Here is a 9,449-nt window from a genome sequence, read left to right on the forward strand (position 1 = left end):
TGAAATCATATGGAAGAACTAGGTATTGTTGTCCCATTGGATGATCTTCCGCACTTTAGCTATAAGTGCTCATTTCATATCTTCTTCTCTAAGAATCTCTCGCAATCTCTGCTTGGCCTCCATCTTAGACGCCCGATCATCCACATCTAAAAGGGTGGATTCAGCCTTGATATCAAGCTCATTTATAAGGTTTATAAGCCTGTCTTTTCCATCTTATAAATTTCGCTTACATTTTTAGCCCAACCCCTCAGGAACTGCCTCAAGTGCCTAATATTATTTTGCCATCTCTCAATATTCTTCCTTCCTCCTGTGGCGTTAACCCATTCCTGGGCTATGAGATCAAAGAAGCCCTCTCTCTCAAACCATGCTAATTTAAAAGAGAAGACATTCTTGTTTCCTGCATGTGTCGCATCCCTAGAGTCAACAAGCAGTGGGATATGATCAGAGATCGTTCTTTGTAATGCTTGGACTGTCACCAAAGGAAACTTCTGTTCCCATTCAATAACTTTGAGAACTCGATCCAACTTCTCATAACTCGGATTTGGCAGTGTGTGTTCCCAAGTAAACTTTCTGTCTGCGAGTTCTATCTCTCTCAGGTCTAGACTTTCAATAATCGTGTTAAACATAAATGACCGTCTGCCATTAAAATTATAGTTATTTTTTCATCTCCTCCTGATAATGTTAAAATCACCTCTGACTAGTATAGGTAATCTCTCATCACCACAAACCCGCACAAGGTCTGCTAGGAAGTCTGGTTTGAGCTTCGGTTGAGCGGCTCCATATATTGCAACTAGCACCCATTGAAACACATCAACCTTCGAGTGCACTACGAATTTGACGGCAAAGTCTCCTAGCACTACGTTTCAAACTTCTAACGTCTCGCACTTAACCCCAAGTAAGATCCCATCGGATCTTCCTCTTGGAGGTAGACAGTGCCAGTCAAAGTCAACACCATCAGATAAGGTGCCAAGAAATTGTGATGTAAAATTTTCCCTATGAGTCTCAAGCAAGGCAATGAAATCCAACTTATGTTCTAACGATGCTTTCGCCAGGAACCTTATTTTAGCCAAGTCTGCCAGACCACTAGTATTTCAAAAGACTCCTTTCATCTTTCATCATGAAATTTTTTTGCGGTCCGGATTCTTGCGCTTCTATGCATAGATGATGCAGGATATACCTTGCTCTTCCAGGTTCATTTTGGCTTATCCTATCCAGCTGCTTTTCATAGCTGATACATCAGTTCCTACGAGGATTGCAGATTTGTTCCTTGCCCTCTGTTCCAATCATGATCTTGTATCGTAACTACAAGGTGAACTAATAGAAGATAAGGCGGTTGTTTTCCATGGCTATTTGTCCCACGGTGCTACAATGCAATTCCTGATTGTGAACTCATTCATGCTTGAGATAGCACAGTTGCCTCCAATGCGAGGGTGTTGCTTGCACAATATTAGTTTTTGTACACCCGTCAATTTTAGGGACCCCTTTGTCAAAGTCCATGTGTTGCCAAGGGTGGTGGCAGATGTTGATGCTTGCTCTTGTGTGGTATTGATCGCTTCAGCATGACATTTTGGTGACACCCACTTTGTTCTTACAAATATTTCATTTCTTCCTCTTGATAATGTGTCGTGTGCATCTACTACCATATCAGGACTGATAACAAATAGCTTGGAGTATTCTGAATGTAGTGATGTTCATATTAGGGGCTGCATGATAAATGACAAGGAGTCAGCATTTGATTAGGTTTATTCTTCCTAAGAGCCGAATAAATGGACAAAATTTATGTATCAGGCTTACTTAGCAATACCAAATAGCCATATTTTACTGATTTTCTAAAAATGCAGACACAATTGGTGGAATCCATTAGATGAATCAACTTTTGTCAGCAATTGTTTTTTCGGATGACAAATGGTGCATTATATATAGAGTGTATAAGGGCATCTGCAACGCTGGCCCCCAAATTGGACACCGTATCCGTCCATGGACAGTTATGCGGGAGCCGACCATTCAACCGTGCACGCATACATTCCAAACCGGATTTCAACAAACTAGACGAATTACATCAAACATGACGGAATTCAACAAAGTTTGGATGTAATTTACATAAAACAATCGATATTTCATCCGTTTAACTAAAGCAAGCCCGCAAAACTCAGAAGTACTTATAGAAAATAGCACAATTCAGCCATAAATAGCATGCAAATAGGAGAATTAGCCTATTTACTGAATTTATCAGTAAGTGTATTCTCTCTCTTTCTCCTCCCCTCTCCCCTTCTCTCTCTCAAGTCAAATAGGGGATCTTTGATTCGTTTCTAAGCATACACAAGTGTACCTTTCATGCCTTGTAGAAGTTGTCTTCCTTTTCTTTGACTAATTGGTTTTGTTGATCATAAATTTGTGAACAGGGTGAAAAACGAAAGTGAAATATGTTTCATATGGTATCTTACAGCCAGCATTCATGCAATTGGAAAACTAAAAGCCTAAGACACCTTAGTTTTTCTGTTGTATGAATTTAATTCAGGTACGATGGATAGATTTACTTGGCAAACTCCTCTCCCACGATACTCTTCTGTTCTGGTAAGTTTAAGAAAGGGCCACCTTATTTTTGTTTGGTCTTTAATAGGTTACTTGTATTTACCAAGATATGCAATCTGCATATGCTTTCCTAGTGTGTTGAAGTATGCACTTTGTACCCTGCAGGAGTACTCAATGTATGTTAAGTTGTTTCTGGAGATAACCTAACTTAGTTTTATGAAATGTATGTTATTTAGGTGTCATCCCTGCTCATCATAGCCTTTTGTTTGGTTTGGGTGTAGAGCTCTTGCCAACTTGATATTCCAAATGGATGCTATTCTGTTGCAATTTTAGCTAAAGCGTGAATGAATGGCGAAAAAAGTGCTTCTTCGGGTCTTACCTTATTTAACTTCTAATTTAATCTCCTTTTCATGGTTCATGTATTGCATTAGCACATAGTACTCATTATTTGTTCTCTCTCTCTCTCCTCTCTCTCTCTCCCTCTCTCTGATTTACGGTATCAGAGGAGAGTAATAGAGGTCAAACAGGCAACATAAAGATGAAACGCGGAGCTACATGCGCTTCTGGGGAAGGGGGCACTGCCCCCCCCCCCCCACCCCCAATTAACAAAATTAGTGAAGGATTTTTTTGTAGATGCTTAAATTAAGTTGATATTCCCGAACAATGTGATTTTGTTGCATTTATTATTTAGTTGAGGTGTGACAAAATGCTGAAACAAAGTGTTTTTACGGTCTTAAGTTATTTGAACTTCTAATTTTATCTCCTTTTTAGGGTTCATGCATTGCAATACCTCACACTACTCATTTTTTGTTCGCATTCAGTGCTTCTTTAGATTGAGCCATCTTTAGAATGTGCTAGCACAACTTTAATGATTGTTTTCTTCATCTACTTCTTGATCATACTGGCTCGCCTAGCTCTTTTGCTCATTTGGCGAGCTTGGCAGCATTGGACAACATGTCAGACCATGCAGGCTTTAGGGACGTGACATACTAGCCCAGAGGAGACAATAAGGAGGCTCTGGTCGACTTCAACGCAGTTGCCCTATTTATCTTGTTGACTTCTGATATGTCTCCGTCGTATCTACTTTTCCAAACACTTTTGCCCTTGTTTTGGACTCTAACTTGCATGATTTTAATGGAACTAACCCGGACTGACGCTGTTTTCAGCAGAATTGCTATGGTGTTATTCATGTGCAGAAACAAAAGTTCTCGGAATGACCAGAAACTTCACGGAACATCTATTCGGAAATAATAATAAATCCTTGCAAAAGATGAAGACCAGGGGGCCCACCACCTGTCCACGAGGGTGGGGGCGCGCCCCCCTACCTCGTGGGCCCCCTGGAGCTCCTCCAACCTCAACTCCAACTCTATATATTTGGTTTCAGGGAGAGAAGAAATCATCGCGTTTTACGATACGGAGCCGCCGCCAAGCCCTAAAACCTCTCGGGAGGGCTGATCTGGAGTCCGTTCGGGGCTCCGGAGAGGGGAATCCATCGCCATCGTCATCATCAACCATCCTCCATCACCAATTTCTGTTGGAAATATGCCCTAGAGGCAATAATAAATAAGTTATTATTATATTTCCTTGTTCATGATAATCGTTTATTATCCATGCTATAATTGTATTGATAGGAAACTCAGATACATGTGTGGATACATAGACAACACCATGTCCCTAGTAAGCCTCTAGTTGACTAGCTCGTTGATCAATAGATGGTTACGGTTTCCTGACCATGGACATCGGATGTCGTTGATGACGGGATCACAACATTAGGAGAATGATGTGATGGACAAGACCCAATCCTAAGCATAGCACTAGATCGTGTAGTTCGTATGCTGAAGCTTTTCTAATGTCAAGTATCATTTCCTTAGACCATGAGATTGTGCAACTCCCAGATACCGCAGGAGTGCTTTGGGTGTGCCAAACGTCACAACGTAACTGGGTGGCTATAAAGGTACACTACGGGTATCTCCGAAAGTGTCTGTTGGGTTGGCACGAATCGAGACTGGGATTTGTCACTCCGTGTGACGGAGAGGTATCTCTGGGCCCACTCGGTAGGACATCATCATAATGTGCACAATGTGATCAAGGAGTTGATCACGGGATGATGTGTTACGGAACGAGTAAAGAGACTTGCCGGTAACGAGATTGAACAAGGTATCGGGATACCGACGATCGAATCTCGGGCAAGTGCAATACCGCTAGACAAAGGGAATTGTATACGGGATTGATTAAGTCCTTGACATCGTGGTTCATCCGATGAGATCATCGTGGAACATGTGGGAGCCAACATGGGTATCCAGATCCCGCTGTTGGTTATTGACCGGAGAACGTCTCGGTCATGTCTGCATGTCTCCCGAACCCGTAGGGTCTACACACTTAAGGTTCGATGACGCTAGGGTTATAAAGGAAGTTTGTATGTCGTTACCGAATGTTGTTCGGAGTCCCGGATGAGATCCCGGACGTCACGAGGAGTTCCGGAATGGTCCGGAGGTAAGGATTTATATATGGGAAGTCCTGTTTTGGTCACCGGAAAAGTTTCGGGGTTCATCGGTAACGTACCGGGACCACCGGGAGGGTCCCGGGGGTCCACCAAGTGGGGCCACCAACCATGGAGGCTTGCATGGGCCAAGGGTGGTGAGGGACCAGCCCCTAAGTGGGCTGGTGCGCCTCCCACATAGGCCCAAGGCGCCTAAGAGGTGGAGAGAGGGGAAACCCTAGGCTTAGATGGGCCTAAGGCCCACCCTAGGGGGCGCCCCCTTCTCCCCTCCCCTCTTGGCCGCCGCCCCCCTAGGGGAAACCCTAGGGCGCAGCCCTCCTCCCTCTCCCCTATATATATATGAGGCCTAGGGGCTGCACATGACACACGATTTAATCTCACCTCTTGGTGCAGCCCTCCCTCTCTATTCCTCCTCTTCTGCGGTGCTTGGCGAAGCCCTGCAGGATTGCCACGCTCCTCCATCATCACCACGCCGTTGTGCTGCTGTTGGATGAAGTCTTCCTCAACCTCTCCCTCTCTCCTTGCTGGATCAAGGCGTGGGAGACGTCACCGGGCTGTACGTGTGTTGAACGCGGAGGTGTCGTCCGTTCGGCACTTGATCATTGGTGATTTGAATCACGACGAGTACGACTCCATCAACCCCGTTCACTTGAATGCTTCCGCTTAGCGATCTACAAGGGTATGTAGATGCACTCTCCTTCCCCTCGTTGCTAGTCTCTCCATAGATAGATCTTGGTGACACGTAGGAAAATTTTGAATTTCTGCTACGTTCCCCAACAGTGGCATCATGAGCTAGGTCTATTGCGTAGATTCTATGCACGAGTAGAACACAAAGTAGTTGTGGGCGTTGATTTTGTTCAATATGCTTGCCGTTACTAGTCTTATCTTGATTCGGCGGCATCGTGGGATGAAGCGGCCCGGACCAACCTTACACGTACTCTTACGTGAGACCGGTTCCACCGACAAACATGCACTAGTTGCATAAGGTGGCTGGCGGGTGTCTGTCTCTCCCACTTTAGTCGGATCAGATTCGATGATAAGGGTCCTTATGAAGGGTAAATAGCAATTGGCATATCACGTTGTGGTCTTTGCGTAGGTAAGAAACGTTCTTGCTAGAAACCCATAGCAGCCACGTAAAACATGCAAACAACAATTAGAGGACGTCTAACTTGTTTTTGCAGGGTATGCTATGTGATGTGATATAGCCAAAGGATGTGATGAATGATATATGTGATGTATGAGATTGATCATGTTCTTGTAATAGGAATCACGACTTGCATGTCGATGAGTATGACAACCGGCAGGAGCCATAGGAGTTGTCTTTATTTATTTATGACCTGCGTGTCAACTTAAACGTCATGTAATTACTTTACTTTATTGCTAACCGTTAGCCATAGTAGTGGAAGTAATAGTTGGCGAGGCAACTTCATGAAGACACGATGATGGAGATCATGATGATGGAGATCATGGTGTCATGCCGGTGACGATGATGATCATGGAGCCCCGAAGATGGAGATCAAAAGGAGCAAAGTGATGATGGCCATATCATGTCACTATTTGATTGCATGTGATGTTTTTACATCTTATTTGCTTAGAACGACGGTAGTAAATAAGATGATCCCTTACAACAATTTCAAGAAGTGTTCTCCCCTAACTGTGCACCGTTGCGACAGTTCGTGTTTCGAAGCACCACGTGATGATCGGGTGTTAGATTCTAACGTTCACATACAACGGGTGTAAGACAGATTTACACACGCGAAACACTTAGGGTTAACTTGACGAGCCTAGCATGTACAGACATGGCCTCGGAACACAGAAGACCGAAAGGTCGAGCATGAGTCGTATAGAAGATACGATCAACATGAAGATGTTCACCGACGTTGACTAGTCCGTCTCACGTGATGATCGGACACAGCTTAGTTGACTCGGATCATGTAATCACTTAGATGACTAGAGGGATGTCTATCTGAGTGGGAGTTCATAAGATGAACTTAATTATCCTGAACATAGTCAAAAGGATTTTGCAAATTATGTCGTAGCTCACGCTATAGTTCTACTATTTAGATATGTTCCTAGAGAAAAAATTAGTTGAAAGTTGATAGTAGCAATTATGCAGACAGTAAAAGGCTTATGTCCTTAATGCACCACTCAGTGTGCTGAACCTCGAACGTGGTCTGTGGATGTTGCGAACATCTGACATACACGTTTTGATAACTACATGATAGTTCAGTTAAACGGTTTAGAATTGAGGCACCAAAGATGTTTTGAAACGTCGCGAAACATATGAGATGTTTCGAGGGCTGAAATTGGGATTTCAGGCTCGTGCCCACGTCAAGAGGTATAAGACCTCCGACGATTTTCTTAACCTGCAAACTAAGGGAGAAAAGCTCAATTGTTGAGCTTGTGCTCAGATTGTCTGAGTACAACAATCATTTGAATCAAGTGGGAGTTGATCTTCCAGATGAGATAGTGATAGTTCTCCGAAGTCATTACCACCAAGCTGCTTGAGTTTCGTGATGAACTATGATATATCAGGGACATATATGATGATCCTTGAGATATTCGCGATGTTTGACACCGCGAAAGTAGAAATCAAAAGGGAGCATAAATCGTTGATGGTTAGTAAAACCACTAGTTTCAAGAAGGGCAAGGGCAAGATGGGATACTTCATGAATCGGCAAATCAGCTGCTGCTCTAGTGAAGAAACCAAAGGTTGAACCCAAAACCGAGACTAAGTGCTTCTGTAATAAGAGGAACAGCCACTGGAGCAGAATTACCTTAGATACTTGGTAGATAAGAAGGCTGGCAAGGTCGATAGAAGTATATTGGATGTACATTATGTTAATGTGTACTTTACTAGTACTCCTAGTAGCACCAGGGTATTAGATATCGGTTCGATTGCTAAGTGTTAGTAACTCGAAATAAAAGCTACGGAATAAACGGAGACTAGCTAAAGGTGAGCTGACGATATGTGTTGGAAGTGTTTCCAATGTTGATATGATCAAGCATCGCACGCTCCCTCTACCATCGAGATTGGTGTTTGCGTTGAGCATAGACATGATTGGATTATGTCCATCGCAATACGATTATTGATTTAAGGAGAATAATGGTTACTCTGTTTATTTGAATAATACCTTCAATGGTCTTACACCTAAAAATGAATGGTCTATTAAATCTCGATCGTAGTGATACACATGTTCATGCCAAAAGATAGTAATGATAGTACCACCTGCTTGTGGCACTGCCACGTAAGTCATATCGGTATAAAATGCATGAGGAAGCTCCATGTTGATGGATCTTTGGGCTCACTCATTTTTGAAAAGTTTGAAGACATGCGAACCATGTCTATTGGTGTATATGCATGAAGAAACTCCATGCAAATGGACCGTTTGGACTCACTTGATTTCGAATCAGTTGAGATATGCAAATCATACCACATGGGCAAGATGACTGAAAGCCTCGATTTCAGTAAAATGGAACTAGAAAGCAACTTGTTGGAAGTAATACATTTTGATGTGTGCAGTCCAATGAGTGTTGAGGCGTGTAGTGGATATCATTATGTTCTTACTTCACAGATGATTTGAGTAGATGTTGAGTATATTTACTTGATGAATCACGAGTCTGAATTATTGAAAAGGTTCAAGTAATTTCAGGGTGAAGTTGAAAGATCGTCGTGACAAGAGGATAAAAGATCTATGATATGATCATAGAGATGAATATCTGAATTACGAGTTTGGCACAGAATTAAGACATTGTGAAAATTGTTTCACAACTAATACAGCCTGGAACACCATAATGTGATGGTGTGTCCGAACATCATAACTGCACCCTATTGGATATGATGCATACCATGATGTCTCTTATCGAATTACCACAATAGTTTATGGGTTTGGCATTGGAGACAACCACATTCACTTTAAATAAGGGCACCACGTAATTCCGATGAAATGACACCGTATGAACTATGGTTTAGAGAAACCTAAGCTGTCATTTCTTAAAAGTTTGGGGCTGCGACGCTTATGTGAAAAAGTTTCAGGCTGATAAGCTTGAACCCAAAGCGGATAAATGCATCTTCATAGGACACCCAAAACAGTTGGGTATACCTCCTGTCTCAGATCCGAAAGCAATAAGGGATTGTTTCTAGAATTGGGTCCTTTCTCGAGGAAAAGTTTCTCTTGAAAGAATTGAGTGGGAGGATGGTGGAGACTTGATGAGGTTATTGAATCGTCTCTTCAACTAGTGTGTGGCAGGGCACAGGAAGTTGTTCCTGTGGCACCTACACCAATTGAAGTGGAAGCTTATGATATTGATCACGAGACTTCAGATCAAGTCACTCCCAAACCTCGTGGGATGACAAGGATGCGTACTACTTCAGAGTGGTACGTAATCCTGTCTTGGAAGTCATGTTGCTAGACAA

Source organism: Triticum aestivum, chromosome 6A (genome assembly GCF_018294505.1).
Source record: "Triticum aestivum cultivar Chinese Spring chromosome 6A, IWGSC CS RefSeq v2.1, whole genome shotgun sequence".
In the NCBI taxonomy this organism is placed as follows: Eukaryota; Viridiplantae; Streptophyta; class Magnoliopsida; order Poales; family Poaceae; genus Triticum; species Triticum aestivum.